Source organism: Primulina huaijiensis, chromosome 11 (assembly GCF_012295235.1).
Source record: "Primulina huaijiensis isolate GDHJ02 chromosome 11, ASM1229523v2, whole genome shotgun sequence".
NCBI lineage: Eukaryota > Viridiplantae > Streptophyta > Magnoliopsida > Lamiales > Gesneriaceae > Primulina > Primulina huaijiensis.
The window spans coordinates 8,221,463-8,227,727 of NC_133316.1; positions in this window are offsets into that span (position 1 = coordinate 8,221,463).

The window sequence follows — 6,265 nt, forward strand, 5'->3', positions numbered from 1 at the left end:
TTTTTATTATATTTTGACAATCAAAATATATTTGATTTGGACGCTCGTATGGTTTTACGATTAAACATTCATAGGGAGTTAGAATATTATACCTTTGTGAATTAAATCACTTGGCTCCAACTAATCCGGTATAAACGGATTAGCTCTTGATGAATCCCTACGAACTTTCTTCAAAAACTCCTTTGTTAATTCTTCTAATCAGGTCCACGACCAGAAAATTTGTTCCTCTTCCAATTTGCACTAGAAAATCGGAAGAAGTTTTGCGTTGAGATTAATTAAAACAAGAGACGGCTTAACTTTTGAAAAACAAGGAGGCCGAAAATATTTGGAGGATGAAGAGGCTGATTTTCGAAAATTGCTTATGGTGGTGGCTAGGGTTTTGACTCTCAATCCCTATTTATAATAATCCATGACCTAATTATTATAGTATAATAATTGGGCCCTTTAATTAACATTAATGAGCTTAATTAATTAATTGGGTTAGTCACACTAATTTAATCAATTAATTAAGGTCCATTAACAACTTTAATTATTTAATATGTTGGACTTGTACTCCTACAAGCCCATTAACATATTATCCACCATATTTAATTTATTAATTAATAAGCTCAACTTTTGAGTTTAATAAATTAAATCATTATAAATTCAACATTTGAATTTATTATTTAAATTATAAATTCAACTCCTTGAATTTATATCACCTCCAAAATTTAATATCTAATAAACCCAACATTTGAGTTTAATATATTAAATTCTCAAATTTTATAAATTCAACTCATTGAATTTATTTTCTCCAAATTTCATAAATTCAACTTCTTCAATTTACAATCTCATAAATTCAACTCCTTGAATTTACTATATCATAATATAAATTCAACATCTTCAATTTTTTCTCTCAAAATTTAATTATCATAAATTCAACTCCTTGAATTTACTATAATATATAAATTCAACTACTTTAATTTAATCTCTCAACGGGAACAAATGATCCAGTACTTGTGTGACCCTCAATGGTTCAGGGATACATCTAGCCGTGGATTCACAACTCCTTGTGATTCAGAATAGAATAACATTTATTCTTATTTGGGCTTACCCTAGTTAGCCCCATTCTTTTCATCAACACCTTGATCAAGAATGTCAGAACTCATTTCTGATTGCACCCATCGGATCATGGTAAGAGCGTCTAGTAGCATCGCCCCATGATCCCCTAGGTATCACTGATAGTGCCTGCAAGAACCAGTCGATTATGATTCGCGTACAGTACAGTCCCTTCATCTCATATATCCCGATCGAATCTGCAACCATTGGTTCATCGAGGGTTGCATATTAATTCGATAACTATGTGATAACTTTAATAGTGGCATCGCGTGTACTATTGGAGAACTCTTTCTCTAACGTACATCTCATACTCTAGTCAGAGATTCCATGCACTATAATTTAATCAGATCACATAGGATATCCACACCCGCAGGTGAGCGGTGAATCCCCGACTACAATGCACTGGCTCCTATATGTTTCGCAACTGTACCCAACCTCGCCACCTGATGACTCTCCTGGAGCCAGTAAACGAGTCAAAGCACAGCCCTAGCATATAGAGCCTCAGTGTTGTCCCGGGTTGTAAAGACTAATGGTGCACAATCATAACCACGGACTTATCCTCTCGATGAATGATAACCACTTGGAAAGTCCGAGGGAGGGTTGTTCAGTATAATCATCATATGACTACCCATCTGTATGTTTGGACATCTCTATGCCCTTACCAAGAAACGCAGTACACAACATCACAGATGCTAGTCTCGAGCTCGAGCGACCTTTATCCCTGTTTTAGGCGGCTGAATCGACTAGGAACGAATTTAGAATATGCAGTGTTTACAAATGAGTTTCAACATCGAATTACGATTCATTTGTATTAAAGCATAATCAAGGACTTTATCTATGCTGCTTGCATGGGTATACAGATAAAGTACAACAAAACCATTAAAAAGTAAATTATATTAAAATAAAGATTGTTTATTACAACTGAATCAATAAATTCCCTAGCCAACAGTTGGCTTACAGGGCATCTACTCTAACATAAGGAATGCTCGTAAACCTGCTATTCCTTACCCATGATACACCAATTAGTTGACTTCACATTGGTATATAACATATCGTGCTTCATGTATACTTATCAGAAATATCATTAAATCCCTTCGACCAAGGTCAGTTTCATCACTAATGTAGAATCTTCTGTCACGTGGCAAGGCCTTTTGGCTTTAAAAATGTGGGAGCCACATGCCACATATTGATAGACAAAGTGTTTGCAGATCAGATAAAGAGAGAATATTTAGGTTTATGTAGATGATATCTTTTAAGAAATTTTGTGGATGTTGTAGACCTCATACCTGACCTCAAGGAAACTTTCGCAACCCTCAAACTCGGATTGCAACACTTTCAAGTTTCATATCTAGATCTACAAACCGTAAATATCCTTTCTCCTTGGTCTTGATAAAGACACATAAATATTAGTGTGAATGAGAATTGTGAAAAGGGCTTTGAAAACCTAAAGCAACACTTGAAAGTTGAGACCCTACTTTCTTTCTCACCCTAACATGATGCTCACTAACAACCCTATTGAAAGGATTATGACTCAACCAGAGGGGTATGAGAATATCAGCTTGAAACGACTATTAAGGTGAGCCTCGTCGGACTTCTTGGCAGAGATAGACTTATTTTTAGGGAGACATCTACTTGTATTAAATCCCATTATTTTAAAAAACTAGGGATTCTACTCGATTGAATTAAATAAGTTTTGGACCAGGTTAAACCAAATTCGGACTCTGGGATAATGGAATTGGAAAAATCACGTAGGATCCCAGTAATCCAAAATGAAATTGGAGCCAAATTGAATCCATCGATTTTTTTAACCAATATGTACTTGGAGAATTTATTTATCAAATTAAGTAATCACAAATTAAGTATATTATAGTACTGGATTCAACTGGACTTGATTAAAATGGTTTCTAGAAGCAACTCAATCCGATTCAATATTGACGCACGATTTGGTTCAACCTATAGTTGATTTAATTGGTTCAGGATTGAACAAGATTATACCATTTAGGTTATGGATAAGACCGATTCCAAATAATTACTTTGAATTTTATTATTCCAAGAAAGAAAATCGTCGGCCTACTAACTTCAGGAACCCTTATATTTTTAATCCCCGTTGGTAAAATGTCTCTCTCGGTAAATTAACTCAAAATATATTAATATTCTTGAAACTAGTCATATTCTAATGCAATGCAAAAGAGTAACAAAAAAAAAAGGTAATGATGCGATCCGGGTGAAATGGACGAGCCGGGTCGGGGTGCTCCACCGGATCTGCTATTAAGATAATGAAGGGAATAAGAGTAGTGAGATATATCTCCGTAATATGGCTTCAGCTGTAACCTGCACACAAGGAGATGCACTCGTGAATGGGCGCCGAAGAGGTGTCCGGCGTGGCCACTCCGATGCTTAAGTCAGTGAATGACTCAACAAAAGGTCAATGTAACCAAGTGATGGTTGTGATATTGGTATAAGAGTGTAGACAATAAATTGAATGTAAATGTAAATGGAGAACCTGGTATTTATAGTAGGAGAAGTAATGATGACCTCGTTCTTCGTGCTACCTACTAATTATAGTAGGGCGGCTACATTGTGACATGTCAAATCATACACTAGTCACATCTCGCCTGTCTGACTTTGTCAACCACTTGAATTAGTGTCAGAAATAGGACGGTCGTCCACATGCAATTCTGCTAATGTACTCGAGTGTGGTGCTCATATCGAGGTGGCCTAGTTAGAATGCCTACCGAGGGCTTATATAAGAGCCCGGGCGTTTGGTTGTCCGGGGAGTAGAGCCCGGCCTTGCACCTGCCCGGCTTCAAAAGAATCCATCCTGCAGATTGACCCTGATTTGGGAATCCATCTGATATCCCGGGTCATCCATGACCCGGGCTCTTACAGGGGTATCATCACACATCCCTTAAATGGTCGGGCTAGAGTCATACTCGCTGTCCCGATTAGTCATGCTTGGATTTCCAAAAAGATGATCAATCTGGTTTTATAAAAGCATCGGGGGCTTCATGTCTCCCAGAGATGGGATGAGGAGCCGGAGTCTCGTGTCTCATGGACTTGAGAGAAGATGTCGGGACCTCGTATCTCCCGGACTCGAAATGATCGAGGTGCGGAGCCTCGGACCAGGGTGTGGGTCCCTGGACTTAATAAATAACCAAGGGGCGGAGCCCTGGCCTTCATGAATGGTCGAGGTGCGGCGCCCCGAGCGAGGTTTGAGAATCCTGGGCTTATAAATAACCAAGGTGCGGAGCCTTGGGCCGGGGACCATGTCCCGGGACTTGGGAATGGTCGAGGTGCGGGGCCCCGAGCCAGGTTTGAGCACCCTGGGCTTATAAATAACCAAGGCGCGGAGCCTTGGGCCGGGGAACATGTCCCGGGACTTGGGAATGGCCGAGGTGCGGAGCCCCGAGCCAGGTTTGAGAGCCCTGGGCTTAATAGATGACCGCGGTACGGGTGCCCGGGCCAGGGTCCGGGTCCCTGGACTTAACGGGCGGCCAGGGCACGGAGCCCTGGGCTTTGGAATGGTCGAGGTGCGGAGCCCCGAGCCAGGGTTGAGAACCCTGGGCTTAATAGATGACCGAGGTACGGGTCCCCGGGCCAGGGTACGGGTCCCTGGACTTAATGCGCAGCCAGGGTACGGGGCCCTGGGTCTTGGAATGGTCGAGGTGCGGAGCCCCGAGCCAGGGTGCGGAGCCCTGGACTTAACGATAATGTGCCGGGACCTCGTGTCTCCCGGGCTTAAGATAATGTGCCGAGGCCTCCTGTCTCCCGGACTTAAGATAATGTGCCGGGGCCTCATGTCTCCCGGACTTAAGATAAGATGCCGGGGCCTCGTTTCTCCCGGACTTTCAAGAATTTTCTTTTCCTGCTGTATTAATTTTATTAAAAACCAAATCACTAACCTGAAAATACTGAATCTGAATTCATTTCCGATAGAGTGAAACTTCTCTGGTTGAGCTAAATTAGGTGACTAATATAGCTGTGTGCTGCTGAGTGCATAGCAAATACTCTTCCACGCCAATCCTAGATAGCCGCTGAGCTTTGAGCCCATATAAAATCCACATATAAGATCTGAGTGCCGAGCTGGTCGGACTTATTTTTGAATGGAAACCATATCTACGTCTTGAGCTCAAATTCCCACAGACGGCGCCAATGATGCGATCCGGGTGAAATGGACGAGCCGGGTCGGGGTGCTCCACCGGATCTGCTATCAAGATAATGAAGAGAATAAGAGTAGTGAGATATATCTCTGTAATATGGCTTCAGCTGTAACCTGCACACAAGGAGATGCACTCGTGAATGGGCGCCGAAGAGGTGTCCGGCGTGGCCACTCCGATGCTTAAGTCAGTGAAGGACTCAACAAAAGATCAATATAACCAAGTGATAGTTGTGATATTGGTGTAAAAGTGTAGACAATAAATTGAATGTAAATGTAAATGGAGAACCTGGTATTTATAGTAGGAGAAGTAATGATGACCTCGTTCTTCGTGCTACCTACTAATTATAGTAGGGCGGCTACATTGTGACATGTCAAATCATACACTAGTCATATTTCGCCTGTCTGACTTTGTCAACCACTTGAATTAGAGTCAGAGATAGGACGGTCGTCCACATCCAATTCTGCTAATGTACTCGAGTGTGGTGCTCATATCGAGGTGGCCTAGTTAGAATGCCTACCGAGGGCTTATATAAGAGCCCGGGCGTTTGGTTGTCCAGGGAGTAGAGCCCGGCCTTGCACCTGCCCGGCTTCAAAAGAATCCATCCTGCAGATTGACCCTGATTTGGGAATCCATCTGATATCCCGGGTCATCCATGACCCGGGCTCTTACAGGGGAATCATCACACATCCCTTAAATAGTCGAGCTCTTACAGGGGTATCATCAAAGGCTCCGCACCTTGGTTATTTATAAGCCCAGGGTTCTCAAACCTGGCTCGGGGCTCCGCACCTCGACCATTCCCAAGTTCCGGGACATGTTCCCCGGCCCAAGGCTCTGCACCTTGGTTATTTATAAGCCCAGGGTTCTCAAACCTGGCTCGGGGCTCCGCACCTCGACCATTCCCAAGTCCCGGGACATGTTCCCCGGCCCAAGGCTCTGCACCTTGGTTATTTATAAGCCCAGGGTTCTCAAACCTGGCTCGGGGCTCCGCACCTCGACCATTCCCAAGT